Source organism: Poecilia reticulata, chromosome 7 (genome assembly GCF_904066995.2).
Source record: "Poecilia reticulata chromosome 7, P_reticulata-male-v2, whole genome shotgun sequence".
In the NCBI taxonomy this organism is placed as follows: domain Eukaryota; kingdom Metazoa; phylum Chordata; class Actinopteri; order Cyprinodontiformes; family Poeciliidae; genus Poecilia; species Poecilia reticulata.
The window spans coordinates 5,516,582-5,539,094 of record NC_088836.1 but is presented as its reverse complement, the minus strand read 5'-3'; the positions used below and the strand labels follow the sequence as shown (position 1 = coordinate 5,539,094).

The window sequence follows — 22,513 nt, the reverse complement described above, 5'->3', positions numbered from 1 at the left end:
TCATGGTTGCTCTCTCGCTGTAATGCAACGGCATATCTGGGATCGAGGGAGGATGGGGCTGAGTGAAACTAAGAGAGGAATAGAGAGAGATTGTGTGGAAACTGTCACATGACCTTGCCATTGAGACAGTTATATATCTATGTGAAACAAAGGGCAAGTCAATGCTATTCTCAGCCTAAAGAAGGAGTCCAGGTAGTCACAGAAAAAGCAATTTGGCTCAAAGCCATGACCGCCTTTCCTTTCTTCCAGAGTCTGTAGATGGCTTTCTTGCTTGGAAAGCATCCTGGATGTATGAGAAGCTAGTGGGTCAAAATGCAGAGCTCTAAGGCTGAAAAATATATTTTGAAATAAAATGTGCTCATAAAATGTGATTTAATGTTTCAGCTTCTGTACAAACCAATGAGAAATGTAACTAAAGAATCTTTAGATGGTGTTATTTGATGTTTTTAAATGTATGCATTTGATTTTCCTCTTTGAGTTGTTACAGATAATAAGCAAATAATTGGCTGCGCTTATTTATGAGCCTCTTAAGATTACGTATAGTGTACAGTGACTAGGATGAAAGTCAGCTTCATAGTTCTACTGCCTCCAGGTCAACGCTCAGTCTCCACTGGAGAAGTTTAACTATCTAGGTGTCTTGTCTTAGTGAAGGGAAGCCGGACTGGGAGGTGGACAGACCGATTGAGGCCTTGTTTTTGAGAAATCTGACTGGTCTTTTGTGGTGACAAAAGAGCTGAGCCAAAAGTTTAAAATCTCTCTACCTTTCTGTCATAGTTCCAACTCTCACCTACCGTCAGGAAATATGGATCATGACCAAAAGAGTGAGATCCTGGATGTAAGAGGATATGAATACAGTGACTGTAGTGGCTGGACGCAGCTTTAGCATTAGGAACTCTATAATGTAGATGTAGCTAAGAGTAGAGCAAATGCTCCTCCACATTCAGAAGACTCATCTGAGGTGGTTCAGGCGTCTAATGAGCAGGAATGTGTGATATATATGGTATACGGTAGAAACTATAGAAATTTGGCCTATGAAGGTGATCTGTAGTCTGCCCTTGGCTGAGAGTGCAAGGGAAGAGCTCGTTAGAGGGTCAATTATCTGGACCTGGTTCGGGTTTAAAGCACAGGCAAAGTCAGCGCCACAGAAGATAAAGCTCACAGAATCCAATGGCCGCAATGCTCAAGAACAAGTCAGATGTCACCACAGACACTGTCGGACAGCGAGGAAGCACTGTGTGGTGGAGCGATGGTGTGACGGTTTTTCCAAAACCACACAAAAAAATCTTGTAAAAGCGTGCAGTGCAGCCACACACAGAGTAAAAAAGCTGTGGTATTTTAATGACCCAGAGTCTTAAGACAGCAGGACATTTAATCAGTCAAACCAGGAACCAAAGAATGTAATCTGCAGTGTGTAGAAGAGAGGAAATACAAGCATTAAGTTATACCATCTTAAAACAAAGCATATCTTTAATATCAGCGATGCAGCTCTCTACAAGTTCCAGTCCCAACACTGAGAAGAAAAGACAGGATTCAACACAGACATCCATTATATTAAAGTTATTGTGTTTCTGTGTAGGAATATATTTTTCATTTATTTATTTAGCTTTGATTTAACCAGGTAGTCACCATTGAGATTATGCTGTTGCCTTTCATTGCCAGGTCTTCCTTAAAATTAGATGTTTTGAGGAAGACCTGGCAATGACAGGCAGCAGCGTAAAACAAAACAGTTACAAATATTACGTACAAACAACATCCACAGAAAAAAGCGTTAAATACGTTTGAACACATACAAATTAATACATTCCACTCAATTAGTTTGTCTTTTTTTCTTGTCAATTATACCCTTTACACAAGTTATATTGTGATATAAATCGTTACCGCCACCCATCACAATATATATTGTGATATAAATTTTAGGCCATATTGCACATTCCTACTGATGAGAATGATTCCTGATCAGAAAGATCCTATGACCCTCAGTGGGTCAAAAGTCATTCAATCGTTGTTGCAAATGTTGTTTGTGCTGCAGCTTTGCAAAAGTACTAAAAACACATTAATACAAAGATTCCAGCTCAGGACTTTTGCATAGATTTAAAACAAACAAGAAATGTATTAAAACATGTTAAAGTCCATGTCCTACTTACCAAGCATTAACATGCAGATTGGAACCTGTCATAGCACCACTGCAGGAACTAACACCCAAGCTCTTCTTTATCTCCACTGTTGGGGTTCAGCCAATCAGTGGCAAGAAAAATGAATGGTGGTTCTGGATTGGATGATTTGCAAATGCCAGTTAATTATCATTGCACCTTGTTAAATCAACTTCTCAACTTGGAATTTGCTTACAATATTTCTGATATGTGGTACAAAAAACTTTACGCATAGGCAGATTTCGGCAAATAATTAAAAATCAGCTAATAGAATTGCAAATACTGAACCACAAGCAAAAGGCGGGGGTGGGGGGTCCACTATATTGCATATTTATATAATAACAGCTCTGGCTGTTAGCATAAAGTTAGGGTACTTAAAGCATGTCACATTATACGCTTGCGCAAATAAACAGGAAATTCTTTTGTTACAGCTCACAACTACAGTCTGTTTTGGTCGGTTGTGACATCATTCCCAGATCTCACTTCTAACATCCGAGGCAAATGTAACGCAGCGTGATGCTCATCTTTCTCCACCCTCAGCCTGTCAGACCAGGCTCTCTTTGAGTGTGTGTGTGTGGCAGGGCGCTGAGGGAAGGAGATCCCCTTTATCTCTACCCCGTGAAAGACGGCTGAATCAAAGCTCAGCAGTGCGGGAACATCATGAACACATTGTCTCCTCAACAGGATCGCACGTTTTCATGGACATGCCACACAGGCAGACACTGGCCAGATTTTTATTGAAAAATAGAAAAGCTTGATGATTTTGTCAGCGTTACATGAGACAAGTTTATATTTAGATGTGTTCATCGATTTGCAGCTGACACACTACACTGCGAGCTGTCTGTGGCCCATAACTCAGCCTGGGCTTCTAAGATTGGCCGAATCCTGCCGCCAGTAAATCATAACAGCAGTGGAACGGAGCAGGAGGATGCCGGCTGACATGCGATGGGTCATTTCAGCTTCAGGAAGTACTTGATGCACTCTAAAAGTGTTTAAAAACTGAAGTCAGCTGGAGGACGAAAACAGCGGGAAGAGCTAAGGTGGAGAACAAGTGGGAAAAGTGTCATTTCATTACAATGGGATGCAGTTTTAGCCCATTATATATGTAAATGTTTGTGTCGTTTTAATTTCGACTCATCTTCTCCAGCGAACCTCTTGTATAAAATGTGTTTACAATTTTTGTTTGTTGCCAAGCAATTTCTTTTTAGCTTGAAAATAGAAACATGCGATATACAGCAAAGCCCAAAATTATGCATATCGTGGGCAGATTTAGGTCAGAAGGGATTTTGTAGCTTAACCAACATGTTATTATTATTATTATTATTATTATTATTATTATTATTATTATTATTATTATTATTATTATCTGACTGTTTTGGAATGGCTCTACCAGAGATCCCACTTGAATCTGATGGAAAATCTGATTAGGATGATGGAAGAGTTTGAACTAGAAGTTCATCACCAGGGATAAATTATCAAAAAAGCAAAAAGATATTCAGCAATCACATAAAGAGTGTGAATGCTATAACAGTTTTTTGTTCCACTGATTATTGAGAATGGTTTAAATCTTTTTTGACAATCCATTTTAACAAGTTGAAATATATATTCTTTTCAATCTTGATAGAACTTTTTACAATGTTTCATTTTTAAGATATTTCTAAATGAGCCAGTAGTCTGAACAATTTGAAATTTGAATATTTGACATGCCGAGGATTTTTCAAGCTTCCCCACTTACAAAGAATGGAGAGGTCTGTCATTTTTATTGCAGGTACAGCTCAACTGTGAGAGACAGAATCTAACAAAAAATCCAGAAAATCACAAGGATTTTTAAATAATAGATCAAGATTTCTCACAGAAGCCCACATGTCCTCCATGGTTTGAGCTCATTATCTGCTTACAAGACACCTGTTCAATCAGTCCAATCAGTCAACTTCTCTATTATGGATAAGACCAAATAGATGTAGAAGGACATCACTGACAACATCGTAGGGGTCCATGAGGCTGGGATGAACTACAATAATAGACAAACAGCTTGTTGAAAAGAAATCATCTGGGCAATTATTAGAAAATGATAGAAACTCTAGATAATTGTCTGTCTCCCTTGAAATGAGGAGCCTTGCAAGATTTCACCTTGTGGAATATCAATGAGGGCTGCACAGTGGTGCAGTAGGTAGAGCTGTTGCCTTGCAGCAAGAAGGTTCTGGGTTTGATTCCCGGCCCCGGTCTTTCTGCATGGAGTTTGCATGTTCTCCCTGTGCATGCGTGGGTTTTCTCCGGGTACTCCGGTTTCCTCCCACAGTCCAAAAACATGACTGTCACGTTAATTGGCCTCTCCAAATTGCCCCTAGATGTGAGTGTGTGTGTGTGCATGGTTGTGTGTCCTGTGTGTCTCTGTGTTGCCCTGCGACAGACTGGCAACCTGTCCAGGGTGACCCCGCCTCTCGCCCGGAACGTTAGCTGGAGATGGGCACCAGCAACCCTCCCAACCCCACTAAGGGACAAGGGTGTAAAGAAAATGGATGGATGGATGGATGGATGGATGGATGGATGGATGGATGGAATATCAATGCTCATGAGAAAGGTGAGGGATGAACCCGTTACTACACTAGAGGACTTCATCAATGAGCTGAAGAGAGCTGGGACCGCAGTCTCAAAGGTTACCATAGTAACACATTACACCGTCAAGGATTGAAATCCTGCAGCTCAACAAGGTCCCCATGTCAGCACATATGCAGACCCATCTGAAGTCTGTTAACGCCCATTTGGATTAATTAATTATTTGCTGAGTTTAGGTGTGGCTGCAATGGAAATTAGAGCTTTCCATTTTTTGGAAGTGGGGGGAAATCTTGATAACTGACAGTGTATCAGTGTGTACTTATTTTCCCCAAAACTAAACCGTGTACTTTTAAGAACTTCAACAATAAATCTTCTTTGCTGACCAAACACTGTTTGATTGGATGCTCTCAACACAGCATGTCTATATCAGTTCATCTGGTGGCTTCGGTTTGCTGATGCAGCATTTCCTAACATTGAATATTAATTAGACTCTGGCCTCCTCTGTCATTGACTTAAAAGCCAGAGAGACTTCTATTTTTTAGGTATTGGAGGCACAGGGGTGTCGTTTTTCAGTGGACAGAAGAGTTAAATTGAGCTTAAATTACCCAAGGTCACTTTTTCCATAGCAGTGGCCGCTAAAGACAATGCGAACAAACTCTTTTATTTTGCTCGTTTACCAATTGAGTTTCTCATTGACCTCTGAAACCGCATGCTTCCTCTGAGCTCCGTGTTGTTTACAGGCAGCTGCTGCCCAACAGCACTTCAAATCCCTCAGCCGTAGGCTGCACACAAACAAGCTGCGAGGCCAAGCAGTTCAACACAATCAGTGCCGGAGCCAAATCAAAAGTCAAAGTCTTTTCATAAGATTAAAAAAACCCTCTCCAGTGGTAAGCATTACCCAAAGGCATATATTTAACTCCCTTCCCTAGTGGTGCTAATTAAAAATACAATCACACATCATACTCTTTATGTGAGCCTTCCTTCATTCTGCCTTCTTTGTGTACTTCCTTGTCCCCCTGCCCCTCCCTGCTTGTTTTTTTTTTTTTTTTATCCTGACGCTTACTTGGATCAGAGGACTCTTTCCCAGATTAAAAAGCGTCTGCAAAATCCGTACACTGTATCCATTCCTTCTCCCCCTGCCACCTGGTAATGCAGGAAAAGCATCCATCTCCTAGGCCATTTCACATGCCAGGTAAAGTAATGTTCCCCCGGGAACCTTAACTGCATCGCACCGAGCGGTGGATGGAGGGGAAGAAACAGGTGGAAACACAAGGAAAAACTCTCAGTGTTTTGTCTTGCAGCTTTGTCTCCAATGGGACGGGAGGAGTTTAAAGGAGCTTATTGTTTTTTTGTCCTACAACACAACCTTATTATTCCGTCTGCTTGCCAAGTTGGATCAGATGAGTGTACAGACTCCAAAGTGCCTGTTGACACGGCGACGCGCAAACACACCGATCAGCACACACACACACTGCAGGCATGACTGAGGCGAGACAGGCGTAGAATATGAGCATTTGGATAGACACACAAACACACACACACACACACACACACACGCACAGTGACGCATAAATCAAACAGAGAACAGACAAACAGTTCACTCAATGCAGTTGTGCATTCAGAACTTAAAGATGTAATCCAGTTTCATTTCGGTTTGGAAACACTTTACATCAAAAATGACGAGGAAAGCTCCAATGGAGGACATATTGATACACTTATTGTTTTTGAGCATGTATGACACATTCCATTGGTGTCCAAACTCAAGGGCTGCATTCTTCAAATGACCCAACTTAGCCGTTTGACACAGGAAACGTCCTCCATCGACCGCGAAAATCTGAAATGAACGGCTTTGAAGTCTGACGGTCTAACCATCAGATTGATTCCCGTCCTTACCTCAGCATTTGTCCTGTCGCCTGGCAACCATGACAGCACCAAACAAAAGCTGCAAATAAGAAACTTTAAATCTTGCTAAACTTTTGTGTTGTTTATGTAGTCATATTTTAGTTCCTGAATTAATCTTTTTTTTTTATGTACTTAAATATACCCCGGCTTCGTCTGCCATTGTTACAAGAAGAACATCCATTTTCTTGCACCCCTTTTCCCTCAGTTGGGTCGGGAGGGGTGCTGGTGCCCATCTCCAGCCAACGTTTCGGGCGAGAGGTGGGGTACACCCTGGACAGGTCGCCAGTCTGTCGCAGGGCAACACAGAGACACACAGGCCACACAACCATGCACACTCACACCTAGGGACAATTTGGAGAGGCCAATTAACCTGACAGTCATGTTTTTGGACTGTGGGAGGAAACCGGAGAAAACCCACGCACGCACAGGGAGAACATGCAAACTCCATGCAGAAAGACCGGGGCCGGGAATCGAACCCAGAACCTTCTTGCTGCAAGGCAACAGCTCTACCAACTGTGCCACTGTGCAGCCCTACAAGAAGAACAATTTCCCAGATATGCGATGCATCTTGGAATAATGTGGACTTCAAAGGTTGTAAAAATGTACCTTTGTGAATGTATCATGTTGCAGAGCTTTGCAGACTCATTATTCTAACGTAGCTCTGTTTTTACAATACAAGCTTGTCGTTGTGGAACAAGAATTACAAAGATGTGAAAAAGTGGTGGGATTAAGGGATGAATGGGATGCTTTTGAAAAATCCAGAGTACAGAAAGGACAAGTTTAAAGGTGTTACTTTCTATTTTATACCTCTTTGAACATCATTAACATGCCACCACTGTGTGTGTTTGTATCTGTGTTTCTGATGTGCGCTCTAGTGTCTTGAGACTGATCTCAACACAGATCTCACACACACACGCGCACGCACACACACACACACACACACACACACACACACACGCGTACACAGTGCAGATACATGTGTCGTCCCTGGAGCTCCTGAGAAGCGGAGATTGCCTCTTTAAGGTGGAAATCAATATCCTTTCTTTCCCCATCTCTCTTCCCTTCCTCCTCTCCTCTCAATTCTTAAACACCCTCACCCCTTTCTCTTTCTCAGTCTCCCTTTCCATCCGTCTCCACGTCTTACGGCTTCTTCCTGATGCGTTCATCAGCGTTAGATCAAAATGTAAAAGAGAAATTGACTAATTTAGTGAACTTACTAAAATTTAAAGCACTTTCTTGGCAATACAGGCCTGGTGTATTTTTTTTCTGTTTCTTTGTTTTTCAGTAATGTGGATAAAACATCAAGCTTAGAAAAATCAAGAAAACAGACCCAAAAGTTTTTGCCTTGCCAGTCTCAATAATTAGACGCCATCATATTTACCTAACATGCCGTAACACCTCCCCTTTGTCACCTCCCAGTTTTTCCCACCCTGCTCATCTAACTGTTCCCATCCCAGCCAACAGCCCTTTGGAGTCTATTTTTTGCCACCCTTCACTAAATAAGGCCGTGCTGCAGCGTTACGCCAGTGTGCTGGTGGAGTGGTGGGGGCGTCGGCTTCTTACCTTGGTATAAAAGCGCTGGGACAGAGGGGGTTCCCTCTCCACTACTAGACCTCCCGTTATACACGTCGTCTTTGTGACTTGATTTTTCCCAATTTGGATTCTAAAACTTAAAACAAAACAACAAAAAAAACAACAGAAAAAACTCAAACAGTACATGTAAGCAGTATCAGATGGCCATTCATTGCTTTTTTTTTTTTTTGTATAACAACATGTTAGTTCTTTGGTAGATAATTTTTCAAACTGGTCATTTTGGAGGAACTGCTTTGACCTGATCCCTGGATGGCAGGTCTGAGAAGGCCCAGTGTGGAATATGGGAGCAGAAAGGACACGAAGGATGGAACAGAGTAAGAGACAATTGACTGATTTCATTGTGGTTTTTTTTCTTTTTATGTTTGTCCTCTTTTCTTTTTGTTTTGTCTTCACTCTTGTTCCTTTTTCCCCTGTATTTCTTCCTGTGTCTCCTTTTCAATCAGAACTTTTCCCACATTTTTGTCCTTCACCTTTCTCTTTCTCTGGTCTGCCGTGATTCTTCCCTCTCCTTCTAATTGATGTATTTCTTTAATTGAAACAATTTCTTCTTTTCCTCTCACCTCGCCTTCCTTCCCCCACTTTTTCCCTCCGTCGACCCTCCCCCCCCACCCTCTACCGTCCGTCTTCCCGATTTGTCCTTCAGCACTGTCAGCACTCAGTATCTCGCTCCATCTCCTTCCCCTGCAGTCCGATCAGCTGTCTCTCCTTCTAACTTTACATGGCCCGGTTGTGATGCGAAGGGACAGACAGCTGCTGGCTGACGCATTTCACTGCCCAGTCATCACATCAAAATCGAGTCCTCTTACACAAACCTCTGTCCTTTCCACTTATTTTCTCTATGATATGTATTTTTGCTGTCTGAGGGATCCTATGTTTTTTTTTTTCAGTCTGATGCTTTCCTTCTACATTTTCTTATAATCCTGCAAGAGAGAAATTCCAATGACCCTCTTCTTTTCTCTCCTCCTCTTTTCACTCCTCCTCCTCCTCCTCCACCTCCTCCTCCTCTTTTTCTCTCTGCATCCTTAAACTCTCCATCGCTGATTCAGCTCTCAGGGAGGAGAGACTCCGCCTGCAGCGATTGCCTCACTCCGCATGGGCCACCATCCCTCTCTGGATCACCTTTGCAACGGTAGGTGCAGAAGTGTGTGTACGTGTGCGTGTGTGTATATGTGGTTAGATATTTGTAAAACATGTTTTTACACACTGCATTTATTTTTTAAAGGTGTCTTTCTGGGTTTGCTTCACTCTGACCTCCTTCCTGAGCAGATTCTGTTCTGCTGGTTTGAAAAAAAAAAAGGTGAATTTATTCTAAATTAAGGGGCAGAAGGGCTTTTTTCCACTTTGTGTGAAGTGTGAAAACAGAGAAAGTAGTAACACTGTAGGATTCTGATAAAAAAAAAAGCACACGAAAGGGTTGAAAGGTCACAGCTCGGGTTTGAAGTGATGCAGTGAGGAGAGTTCTCAGTCAGAAAGTAGAACTTTAAGCCTTAAGCAAACATTCACAGTGCAGAAACTGTAAGTTGAACTAAACACATTCTTGGACATTTTTTCTGTATGGGGGATTTTGATCACCACCCAGGGCGTCATAGTCCCAGGGGAGGCATGAGTAAGTAACAAATGTCCTGTTAGTCTAGTCACAAACAAGTTTTTTTTTCTTTTCTTTTCCCGTATTGCTTATTTTGTCAATGGGCAACTAGCTCCACCTGTATTATGCAGATTCTAAGGACTGTGGGAAATAACTCCATGTATCCGGGGAACGCTGGAAACACAAAGTCGGATCTGATGCAGAGCTTCCAAACTGGCGCTGAATTCAAAAGCAGCAGCTTTTTGAAGAGTCTGGAATGTTTTTCAATAGCTCTGCTTGAATATCTAAAACAGTGATGGAATCTAGATCGGGTTATTCCATATGAATGTAAAAGGTCTTTTAAAAACTGTTTTACTTTTTATTTATTTATTTATTTATTTATTTTTTGTTCATGTTAAAATTCATTTATATTCATGGAAACACAAAACAAGTCTTTGAGGGGAGATCAGCCGTGGTCAGCTTGAGGAAGGAGAGAGGACGCCATTAAACCTACAACCATCACTGCCTGGAGTGTAAGTTGCAGAGCCTCCATTTGAGTTGGTCTGCAGCGTTTTATGAAAGATCACAACAACTAATATGTTTTGTAACAAATTAAAAATTTGTTGCAATATTAGAAACAAACCTCAACGGAGTACTACTGCTGACTTTTTGTGCATTTGACCAGCGCATGAACCTCAGAGTCATTGCTGCCTCGTTTGGCAGCAGCAGAACGAAGACCACAACAGAACGGTCACGTCTCTGCAGAACAGACGGCTCAGAGGAGAACCATGTGAAGTTCTTCGCCTCTTCGGCTCCTTTCTGTGTTTTAACCTTAGTTCTGGAGCAGTCGTCCAAACGAGGCCTCTGCTCTATCTATAGACGGGACACTCGCAGGTGTCACTCTCCGCAGGGAGGTTTTAAAGCAGCAGCCAGGTTCTAAAAGTGTCTTGCATATGCTCCTATCTGTTCCCCTCCTGCCCCTCCTCCCCGCCCCTCCTTGTCTCTGTCTCCTGCTGTCCCGGCTAATTTTACCCAGTTAGCAGATACCAGGGAGATCAGCCGTGGTCAGCTGTCTGTCAAGCATCCGGAGCCCTGACAGGCCTCACAGTAAAATGCTGGAGGTGGCAGGGTGTCGGGTGTCCCCCTGCCCGGCCCCTAGGGCAGCCTGCGCTGCTGTGGCCGTTATAGAACACAGCTGTCCCAAAGGAAATCTTTTGCTCCAACAATCAATAACCAGTTGGGTGCAAAACTTTCTTGATGTCCCACTAGCTCAGAAACAAAGCATCCCCCTTAGCCCCCCATTTTTTTTTTTGATTTCAAATGTTTGTGACAAATGTATTACATTCAGTCGCAAGGATAACCGAAGTCCCAACAGATGTTGGCGCGTTTCACACAATTCTACCCCAGCAATGCATCACGGTGCAGGTGATTCTAATCCATGGGCCTTATCTTGCAATCTACAGAGGTCTGCAATTCCTCCCTGGAGAATAGCAGTTCCTGTCTGGAATATTGTGACAGCAATAGCATAGAGGCTGGAGCGGAGAAGCAGCTTAATTCTTTATAATGTGTCTGTGTGTCGAGCGCTGCACTTGCGCAAACCCCCTCCACCCCGCTTCCCTCTCGTTTAGCCGCCCCGGCCGGTGATTTACAAAACCCTCGTTCCGTCGCCGGGAGAGGACGAGCGTGATTTATGGAAGAGACTTTTAGTTTAATTACTGGGCGGGCAGGGCTGATGTGTGCAGCCCCCATGGCAATGGTTACACAGTGGTAGGAACACACGAAGCAATCCTGGGGGGCTGGGGGTGGAGGGGGGTGGTAGGAGATGACATATTCACATAGTTTTGTAGCTGCTCTTGATAAACTCAGGCAATTTGTATGTCCAAATTGCAGAAGTTGTCAAACTGTGTCTCAAGAAAAAGTACCAGAACTTTAGAGAATACGTCCATTTTTACTGGTGGAAGTAATTCCAAAGTTTCAAACATGCAACATTTTCCCATCATGCTGTTCGTTTTAAGTCGTCTTATTAACAGAGAACATGCTAAAGTCACCAATACAGGTTTGTTCTGCTGCACAGAGCACAGAGTCACGACATGAGTTGTGTTTCAATGCAACGGCCATGCAAAGTTTTACTGATATAAAAATACGCAAATTAATTTTATAGTGAATCAAACCGTGATTTTGTGGGATGTTGATGCTAATAAACAAGACGTAGATCTTACACATTGGCATAGACCACACATCTCAGAAACAATGAGAGCTCCCTGCTGGGAATGAAGCTTAGACCTAGAAATCTCTCAGTGAAAAGCACAGACCCACCAGTGGATGGGAAAGTTTGCTACATCAGAACTCATTCTGGAAATTGTGTTTCTATCTCACTGTTAGGGCCTTTTCTTTGTTTCCTTTTTTTTTGTGAAAAAGCCAAAATCCACCTCAAGCGAGTGTAAAAACTCTTTTGCAAAATGGAGGAAGTTATTTTGAATTTTGCAAATTTCCATCAAATGCTTCTAAAGTGATACTTCAAAATGAGCATAAAAATAGGTTGATAGAGACGTGGCGACAGCCCCTCAGCTACATGTTGTTGCACACTGCTGGTCAGCTGGTTGAAAGAAGGCTGCTGCATTTTTTCTTGTGTGTCAAGAAAGTCACCTTTCTTTAAACATTCCCAGTTTGAAAACCCAACAAAGATTTCTGTGTTGAAACCATCTTCCCTCTACAGTTGGTAAACTCGTGTGGCATGTCTTCCAAGCAGCTGACTGCAGGCTGTAGCAGAGCAGATAACCTGACTCTATGAACAGTGAAATGGGTAAATGGGTATATTCTGCTCAATAGACATGTAAAACCTTCTACTAAACATTGTCTTGTCTGCATTTAACTAAAATCTGTATTGTAAAATACAATAAATCTGATTATTATTCCTGTCACAATCAATATGTTGGATTATTTTAGCATTGTTATGGCATTCTTTGTGTTTTAATTAAACGTTATGTAATGATTGTATACATTTTATAGTTTTCTGTAACAAGGGAGACATTTTTTAAGCTTCTTCCACATCTCACATCAGTCCAAGTTGGGTTCTAACAGAAGAGCAAAGCCTGTTTGGAAAGCGGCTACTTTAACAAAATCCCACTGCAGCATGGAATCTTTTGCTCCCCGCCGCAAGTGGAAGCAATACCTAAGCGTGTTATGGTGGGAATATTGCGCTGTGTCATCAGTAAATGCGAGCTTTGATGGTGATTTGATTAGCTGTAATTGTCATTCAAGGTGAGACAGTGACAGACTTCCTGATGTAGCAGTTTGGCTTCAAGCAGAACTTCGTCCATTCTCATTCAGCTTTGAACGGTCTTGGTCTAGAACCGTACTGACCAACAGCAGATGTAGTTTGAGTTCGGTAAACAACTAAAACACATAGATTAATCCATAGATGGAGAAGATCTTCTAATTCCTTCGTTTCTTGAAGGAATCAACTAATGCCTTTTTATGTTTCTCTCTTAAGTGTATTGGTACTGAGAAATCAGTGCAGAACTGGCCAACCTGAAAGAAAACTGGAAAAACCTGACTGGTTCATATCTAATTACATCACATGTGTATGTGGAGTAAGGTAATTATAGGAAAATACCTTTATAAATACTTGTGGCAGGATTCAATTAAAATTTCTAATTGAGTTAATTGCAGGGTCTGTAATTAATTGCATTTTAAACGAAAAGCATATAACCGACAAAACAACCAACATTTTTAATTACAAAATCCTTTTGGCTGCTAAATTATTGAGCAGACATATGAGCTCAATAACAAAGATATTCATTGTTTCTATTCTGCTATGTAGGGCCTTCAGCCATCACACTGGTGAAAAGTGCTTCAGCTTTGACGTGTTTCAGGAAGCCCTGATCATTTGTGGAACTTCTTTAGAAATGTGAACTGCGGACGCTGACGTTAGCGACGGGGACGTCTGTGCTAGCTGCTACATGTTTAGCGTCCAAATGCTATTTCAGGCTTGAATAGCTTCAGGGTTAGGCTAGCTCCTTTTAGCACCACTCGAACACGGCAGAAGTGTTTTTCTGCATCCCGATCAGATGGTGTTTGAAGCAGAAACGAACCTCTGGTGGGCCGAGAGGAGCGTCTTAGTGGTCCAACACTGTTTGCGGTTTTTGCTTGTGCATCAGATTGACGGCCGTACCAGAAACACATGAAATGTAAAATAATAAAAAGAAACAAAAGTGATTAACTGCGTTAAAATTGTTATAATCTGTGTAATTAACTAATCAAAGTGAATACGTTAAAGCCCCGGCCCTAATATGTACGTATATATCTCCGTATATCTGTACATGTATACATCTATATGGGCACGGCTCTCTGAGTGACCCCTACACTGCATGCTTTATGCTGCTGTAGGTTTTCTTAACACCTCTCTCGGAGCCTTTATTAGATGCCTGACGTTAGCAATGGTTCAATTCATTAAAAGCACAACTCAGCCTTTGTGCATTTGCCTATAAATTGGTATTGATCTCTGAGAGGGACAGGGAGGTGGAGGGAGTGGAAGAGGGAGGCGTGTGTGTGCGGCTGTGTGGTTGAGGCTAATGGGAGAGGGTCTCAGGTGAACGGGTCTCACTGGAGCTACAAGGGCGTCCGCACGGGAGCAGAGTGTGGGGCCGTATGAGCAACGAAATAAAACCGGCACACACTCATGGAAGTGTGGTGCTGCTGTAGTTTGATGGGAGGAAAGGAAAGGGTGAACCGACGAGGAAGAGAGAGAGACAATGAGAGCACATGCTATATAGAAGGGAGTGGGCAGTCGGGGGGTGGAGGTGGGGGTGGGGGTTGACTGCATTGCATGGGCAAGCCTATACACTGCATGGGGCAGAGTGTGTGTGAGAGGGATGAATGAGGAGAGGAACGGATCAGAGTGGTGGAGCAGCGATGGGACAGGCAGCTGAGTACCGGACTAAAAGTTTTCAGAGAGAGAGAGAGAGAGAGAGAGAGAGAGAGAGAGAGAGAGAGAGAGAGAGAGAGACTGCAGAGGCAGCACCTGGGACACTGAGAGAGGAAAAGAAAGACACTTCTTCCCAGTCTCCTGTTCGTTCTCGCTGTACTGCTTCTTCTCTTTGGTGCATCGACAGAGCTGAATAAGAGGCAGGAGGGGTGGGGGGTGGAGGAGGAGGAGGAGGAGGAAGAAGAGGTGGGGGGTGCTCCTGGCCAACATCTGCTTTTAGGTAAGTGCAACATCTTCCTCTTTTCCCTTCATCCTTTAACACCCCACCCTCCTCCTCTCCTCCCTACTTCTCATCCCGCTGCAGCTGAACTCTTCTGTGTGTGAAGCTCAAGGTGAACCGCTTCCTGTCTCTTTGCGCGTGTATGCGTGTGTGACTGCTTGTGTGTGACTGTGTGTGTGTGACTGTGTGTGTGTGACTGCATGCGTGTGTGAGCTGTAGACATTCTGTGGCGAAGCGGTCAACTGAAGCCCCAACCTGAACAACTCTTTTGGATCAGTGTGTAGAGAAGATGCCGGGTCCGTCTGGGTGGAGTGAAGTTGCTCAGTTGTGTTTGAGTTGCAGTCGGTGGGGGGTGAGGGGGGTCCACAGTTTGCCCCTGATTGAACATTTTTCCCTCCTTACTGACTCTGCTGTGAGGAGGAGGAGGTGGAGACACATGGCTGGTGGTGGTGGAGAGGGGAGAGGAGGGGCGGCTTGATGCGCCACCAAGGACAGTGGCCTGCTTGGGGGACATACTTCTTTATATGCCCATATGAACAAGAGCAACTATGGAATGTAAAGAAGTATGTATCCCAGGTCGGGAGACAATCCGACGTCCCGTCTGAGAGAAACTCGAACTTTTCAAAGGCGATTTAACGAGTCCACAAGTGTTTCACCTCATCTCGATGCTTCATTCACATGTGCTGTATATATATTTCTATCTATCTGCATATACATATAGGTGTGTGTATGCGTGTGCGTGGGTGTGTGTGTGTGTGTGTGTGTGTGTGTGTGTGTGTGTTGTCCGCCTTGATGTGGCCCAGTTGAGTCCAGCCTGCTGCAGAAGGATGCATGCAGTAGAAAAGATGCAGCTGCAACTCCAGTCAGCAGTTTCCACTTACCCACAATAGATGTTCAGATATCTCTTTCAACATTTTATTTGTGGAAACCTGGAGTCCCCCCCCCTCCCTCCCCCGCCCCCCGGCCCCCTCCACTCTGTTGCTTGCAATTTAAAGAGCACATTTTCTTCCGTCTTATTCAGTGTGTTTGTGTGAATTCTCCTTATGTGAGTTTTTGTTGCATTAGCGGGCACGCCGCAGGCAGACGGAAGCTTCCAGTAAAGTGGTGCCAGTGATTAAATGCTTCCTTAATGGATAGCATGGCTGTGAGGGGATGGTCAGGAAGAGGAAGGAGCAGAGACGGGCTGCTCGCCCCTTCTCGGACACATCGCCGCGCTCAGACGCCTGAGTCGCCGTTACACCGTCTGAATCAGACTTCAGCTTTTAGGCCTGCTTAGTAGAAATGAATCAGTCGGATTATGTTTTTTTTTTTTTTGGTCATATTAAGAAAGTTCTTTATAGTAAAACCTAATTTTTACACCAGATTATGAACTCAAAATGTTAGTTTCACTTCCTGCTAAAATGAGTTACTAAAACAGAGCCGTTCAGTAAGTTAGAATATTACTGAAAAGTCCATTTATTTCAGGACCTTTATTACTTTGTGAAACACATTATACCGATTAATTACACTCCAATGGAAGTTTGAAAGCCTTTGTTTCTGTTAATTATCAAGGTTTTCCGCTTTCAGCTTATAAAAACATGGAGAAATTCTAATACTACGTCAGACCAATAAAAAAACAATTTTAATACAAAAATGTATGTCTAAGAAAGACTATGCTTAGTATCTGCTTAAAAGGTTATTTCTAACAGGTTCTTTTAATCTGACAAAATGAGCCTGATCTGAACTATCTTATTGAAAATGACTGTAAACCCAAAAGGATTCCACCATGTTTAATATATCTCAAATTCTGCTTTATTAATTATTTAGTTAATTAATACATGTTTTCATGAGTAATGAAATATTGTTTGTATACAGATTAATTATTACTAATAAAAAATATTGCTTTAAGTTTATTTTGTTTTAATTCGAGAGCCCTTCATAATGCTACTGTAAAGTCTAAGCAATCTCTCGAGCACGCAGTGTGTTCATGGTAAAACTCCTGTCTCGCTTAGGAATTAGGAGAAAACACACTAGTAAAAAAAAAAATCAGAAATAAGGAGGTAAAGTGACGCGTAACGAATCAGAACCAACAATGTCAGGCCTCATGATGTCGCCCTAATTCTGCTGAGCCAGCAAAACGTAAAGAGGCAGGTTTGATCATAGTCTTCAGCTCTGATTAAGTATGCGTGTTACAGCGCAGTGTGTGGAGGTGTGACCGCGTGCGTGTGTATGCAGTAACATTGACTAATCTGGGTGTGGTTTGGGAACCAGCATAACGGTCATGTTACACTTTAAGTGTATGCGTTTTGGCCTACTTTGTGCATGCATACAGTATGTGACCTAGTTAGGGTTTACCTGTCCCTGTTTAGGTGCTATTCGGGTCAGCTTCAGGGTTCCTACACAGTTTGCGTTGAGAAAAATCCCTACCTTTTCCAGTGTCTTTATTTTAAACATCTAAAATGCAAAATGTTACTTTGAATCAATGGCAGATATTTCTAAAGCTTTCAGGATGAATGTATGGAGTGGAAACACGGACACAGGCTTTTAAATAGGCGATGGAATGAAGGAAGGGCATGTGGGAGGAAGGAAGGAAACAAGGAAAGAACAAGGAAAAACAGACTCTAAAAAGGACTGCAGGTTGTAAGGAAGGACGCTCAGAGGGAAGTAAAGTAGGAGACAAGGAAGGAAAGAAGATACAAGGAAAGACCAGAGGTGGAACACACTGAATGAAGAAACTGGGAAAGAGGAAGGACACAAGAAATAAAAATTGAAGGGCAAGAAGAAGGCAGGACACAAGGAAGAAAAAAGGATACAAATAAGGATTAAAGAAATGACACTGCATAGAAAGGAATAAAAGGATTCTGGGCAGGAAGAAAAGAAGGTCATGAGAGATGAGGACTGAAGTGAACTAAAAAAGGAAGGACACAAGAAAGGAAGAAAGAAAGAATAGATTTAGACAATAGGATAGGTATTTACTGTAAGTCTTTTCTTTTTCCAACCTATACAGGAACTCAGAGGTTTGGATGTGGGAATGTGACCCTAACCAGGAGTCCGTCCTGCGGACTGCGTCGATTTCTTTTAACAAATCTGAAAAGAGCACTCACAGGGAATCATGAACAAGAAGATCGCGCAAAGACTGTAAAGCAGTTCGATTGGAAGCTAATTGGGCATTAGCAGGAGGAAAAGTTCTAATCTTAGCACCTGACGATGAAGATGAGTAATCTGGGTCCAGAAGTGCATGACATCCGCATCAGTAAAGAACATAAAGCCTCCACCCATCCGTATTAAAAAAAACATAAAGTGTGTGTTTGTGAGGAAGTCCAAGCTGCTGTGCGCGTGTGTTTGTGTGTGTTTTTTATGTTGTTAGGATTTATTGCAGTGATTTGTAAGAACCACAGGGAAAGGTCGTTGTTCTGTGGGGGAATTCAAAGATAGAAGGGCACAGTGGCGAAGAGAGGGGGTGGAGCAGTGAGGGAGGGGTGACGAAAGGGAAACGAGAGAGCAGCGCGGACTGAAGTGGGATCGGAGCGGAGGGAGTTGTGGCGAGTGAGCGTGTGAGATGAGGCGAGGCGAAAGAGGCAGAGAGGGAGCCTGGATTGATGATGGTGTTCAGGCCCTCTGTGTGTGTGTTGGAGGGGGGTGTGGGGGGGCGCACGAGAGGGGTTGGGCGGGTATTGTTCTGTCACTTTGCCTGTGTCAGCAGGTGGAAGCTCTCATCAGGACATTAAATATGCAACAATGCTGACTGCGGCACCGTGCTGAGACAGCCAAAGCCGGACGGCCGGGAGACCCCGCTGAAAGTAAACCGGCGGCACCGTTTTGCCTTACAGTGCTCCAGGCCTCCGTCCGTCCATCCGTTGCGCTATCCATACACACATTCCAGGCAGATGGCTTCGTTTCAGCCTTCTCTGGCTAGTTAGAGATCGTAAAGGTGGCAGACTGAACACCTTCCTGGTTGCCTTGTTGCAACGTTTGGGAACCCAACTATGGTTAAAGACAGTGTTTGAAGTCCATTGGGGCAATTAGGGGCTAGGAATAGTTGAAGAGGTGGAACGCCAACATTCAGACAAAAAAAAAAAAATCTACCTGAAGATAGAACTGACTGTGAATAAGTGCATACAGTTCTGTATTAACTCTTTGGCCATCCCTCATGTCTTTACTTTGTTTGGATCAATAGTTCAGCAGGCTTTCTCAAGATTCTACCTGGAGTTTTTCTGCTTTTTATACTTCACAGCCCGTTTTTTAGCAATTTTAAAGGAAAGTTGGATTGTTTGGAAAGTCAATTAAATCTGACCTAACAGTTTTTGTTCCAATGCTGCAATGCAATAATACAGTGAAATCCTCCAGTTTAAGGGACTATGAACACAGAACCACAAAAAATTATCTCTCATTCTAATTTGTCTCTATATAATTAAAGACAGATTAGGATTTGGGTACATAAAATCCAAACCAGGTAGAATAATAAAACTAATTTTATTGATCACATAATGGTTTTGATAAAGGTATTGGTAGGAATAGATTAAAAATTTTAATCGCGTTGCAGGATCTGTAATTAAATACTGCTGGCCTGTAACCTGGAGGATTTTACTATATTAGTAGATTTTCAACTTTGCAGACCCTATTTCGAACTGAAGTGGTTTCTCTAAATTGTTCTTCGATAAGTGTGTGTGTGTGTGTGTGTGTGTGTGTGTGTGTGTGTGTGTGTGTGTGTGTGTGGTTGTCGTTCTGTCCACATTGCCCTGTGGTGAAATGTCTAGTAAGGTTGCACCAATAAATCTGAACCGATTTCCTCAATATTCGGAGATCAGATAACAGCCAATACTTACAAGAGAAACCCATTATGTCCACTGATTTCATAAACCTCCACAAAGGTTGAAATCAGCCAATGTCCCTTTTTTCTCTACAGTGAGAGAGGACTGACAAACAGACCTGCCCATCAGGTCACACCTGCACATGAGCCGTTAACAGTCACTGCACTGTTTCCAACTTGCTGACTTTGTCTCAATATTAATGAGTTTTCAGACCAAAATAAATCTGAATCGGAAAAAAAAATCTAAATCAGCTGATCAGACTTTTTAAACATCAGTGATTGGCCAGAAAACTGCAATCACTGCACCCAAACTGCCCAGGGCGTACCCCTTGCCTCCTCTCTCCTCCTGCTGGAGACATGCGCCAAGACCCTTACAACCCTACTTGGATAAGTGACTGTAGATAATGAATGGATGGATTGCTTGGGCAATTTTTAAGAGATTTTTATTTTACTTTGCAATAAATATTTAAAGATTTTCATTCCTCACCTAAGTAGAAAAATGTGTTTTGCTGTTATGTGTAGATCTTAGAATCTGCTAAATCTGCAATCAACTGGTCGGAGTTGGTGTGTGTGAAAACACACTGCGCAGAACTGTAGGTGCACATGAGAGGAAATTACAACCAAAAAGAGGTTGTAATTTTTTTTCTACATTGTCGCCCTTTATTGCCAGTTATTTTCCCCTTTTAATCATGTTTATTGTGAGTTTGCATCGGCAGTGACCTCCAGAATGTAATACAAGTGAGGAGTAATAGTAGTTGAAACAGTGGAAAGGTAATGTATGGGTCGTGTCGCCCCGATACAAGGACACAGCCTATTATATCTCGTTCTATGGTTATGTCTAAAGTGAATCCCGTGGGGACTGAAGGTGTGCACCTCTTCCAAAGTCACTGCTCAAATGACGGGCGCACACAGATGCCGCCACATTGTACATAAAGCCACAATGTGGAGTCACAGAGTTTTTCTGGTATGTGCACAACGCATGTCCACTGAGATTCGGAAGTAGAAACTGCTTTATTTCGGTGGGTGTGTTGTCAACGGACTGGAGCAAAGGTAAATCTGTGATTTCAAAGTTTACACCAGTAAACCATTTGTGCACCTGTCATCACGGTGGCGTGTTGAAGCACAAAGAATGGTTCACTCCAAAAGGAAACCCGCTCTGCAGCAGAAGTGCCAATGAGATCGCAGAGGACGAATAAAAAAGAGGAAAACTCATCGAGGCCTTGATAAAAAATGACTTCAGATTTCTAATGAATTACTCATGATCACAAGCCTTAAGACTCAATTAGTTAATTGGTCGAGCGCTGTAATGTGAGAATGATCGGTTTTACGGGAACGTCTCAATCGATCAAGAAAACAAGCGGCGTAATCAGAAAGCAAATTACGATTTATCATTTAGTGATTGAGTCATACGTTGTGTGTGAGCAGGTCAAAGCCAAAGAGCTTCTCGTACACACACACACACACACGCACACACACACACACACACACGCACACACACGCACACCTACACACACACACACACACACACCCACACACACACACACACACACACACATGCCGAGTGACTCCGAAAAGCCGATCCCTCTCTTACGCCGGGACAGGGATCAATGTTGAGGTAATTTGTTTCAATCAATTAAACAGACATCTGCTTGAATTAGTCTCCATTAGACTCCAAAAGGCCAAACCTCGTTCTGTTACGCTGGGAGTGTGTGAGAACGATGAGATCAGACCAGACAAACCTTTCTCTTTGGACCATGTCCTGTCCTTGTAGGTTAGGCAAACAGCATGGTGGGTCTAGTTCTTTTTGTCAGTGTCAGGGCAGAATTGTTTTACAAATCTGGGCAATTGACTGACTTTCTGAGACAGAAGCATGTCTCCTTGTAAAGTCTTTCAGGTAACTTAGTGGACAGGTCATAAAAGTTTGAAAAAAGATTACAGGGAATGAGAAATGTATGATGAATTTATGTGGCTGCATGAAATGTAGGACAGTTCAATTTAATTGTTGGGTCACTTTGTATTTCATTCATTGATTGTCTCTCTTTTTTTTTTTTCAAAATGCAAATTTTATCCCAGAGTGCATTCTCACCAGCCCTATTTAGTCCGCTTCAATCAAAGTCTAGTTCCTTTGCCTACAAGGTCCGGTTTGTTTGTGGAGATGTGATTTCTTAATCAAACTGTGATGCGGATCAACAACGCAAAACCTGGTCTGCCTACAAACCTAGGTCTCGGTTCAGTTGAAGAGAACTTTAATGTGTTTCAAATGCATATGGATACGAAGAGGAACAAAAGCAGGAAGTGGATTATGGTGCAGGGCATTCTGGGTAATACAATCAAAATGAACACGAGAGTCTAGCAGTAGCAGGAGAAATGGCTGTTGGTCTTTTGCCAAAGACAAAAGAGAAATCCTACAACCGCCATTTTTATTTTTATTTTGTGAAGAAGTGAGTTGCACTCAGTGTCTTTTTCAGACATTTTCATGTTGTTTCCTTCAGTGGTTCTTGGTGCAGCGCCACCACAGGCGAGGAGGGGAGCAGGTTGTTGAAAGGGTTTAGTTTGTTTGACAGTGCAGCGTGAAAGTGAGCCGCACCAGCTGAACATGTAACAAATATTGCAATTTTGGTCCCCAATCAGCAGTGGTGGAGAAAGTACTCAAAAAATGTACTTAAGTAAAAGTACAAATACACAGTCAAAAATGTACTCAAGTAAAAGTCAAAGTACCACATTAACATTTTACTTAAGTAAAAGTAAAAAA

The 22,513-nt window shown here is 42.7% G+C and overlaps 1 long non-coding RNA gene across 1 annotated transcript in view; it reads left to right on the top strand.

Annotated features, from left to right (window-relative positions):
- Window positions 1–6,782: 6,782 nt before the first annotated feature.
- Window positions 6,783–22,513, top strand: part of LOC145552169 (uncharacterized) — a 35,164-nt gene continuing 19,433 nt past the window's right edge. Inside the window, exons 1-2 of the long non-coding RNA XR_014088120.1 lie at window positions 6,783–8,515; window positions 9,248–9,330. This is a non-coding gene — a long non-coding RNA (uncharacterized LOC145552169). The remainder of the gene's footprint in view (window positions 8,516–9,247; window positions 9,331–22,513) is intronic.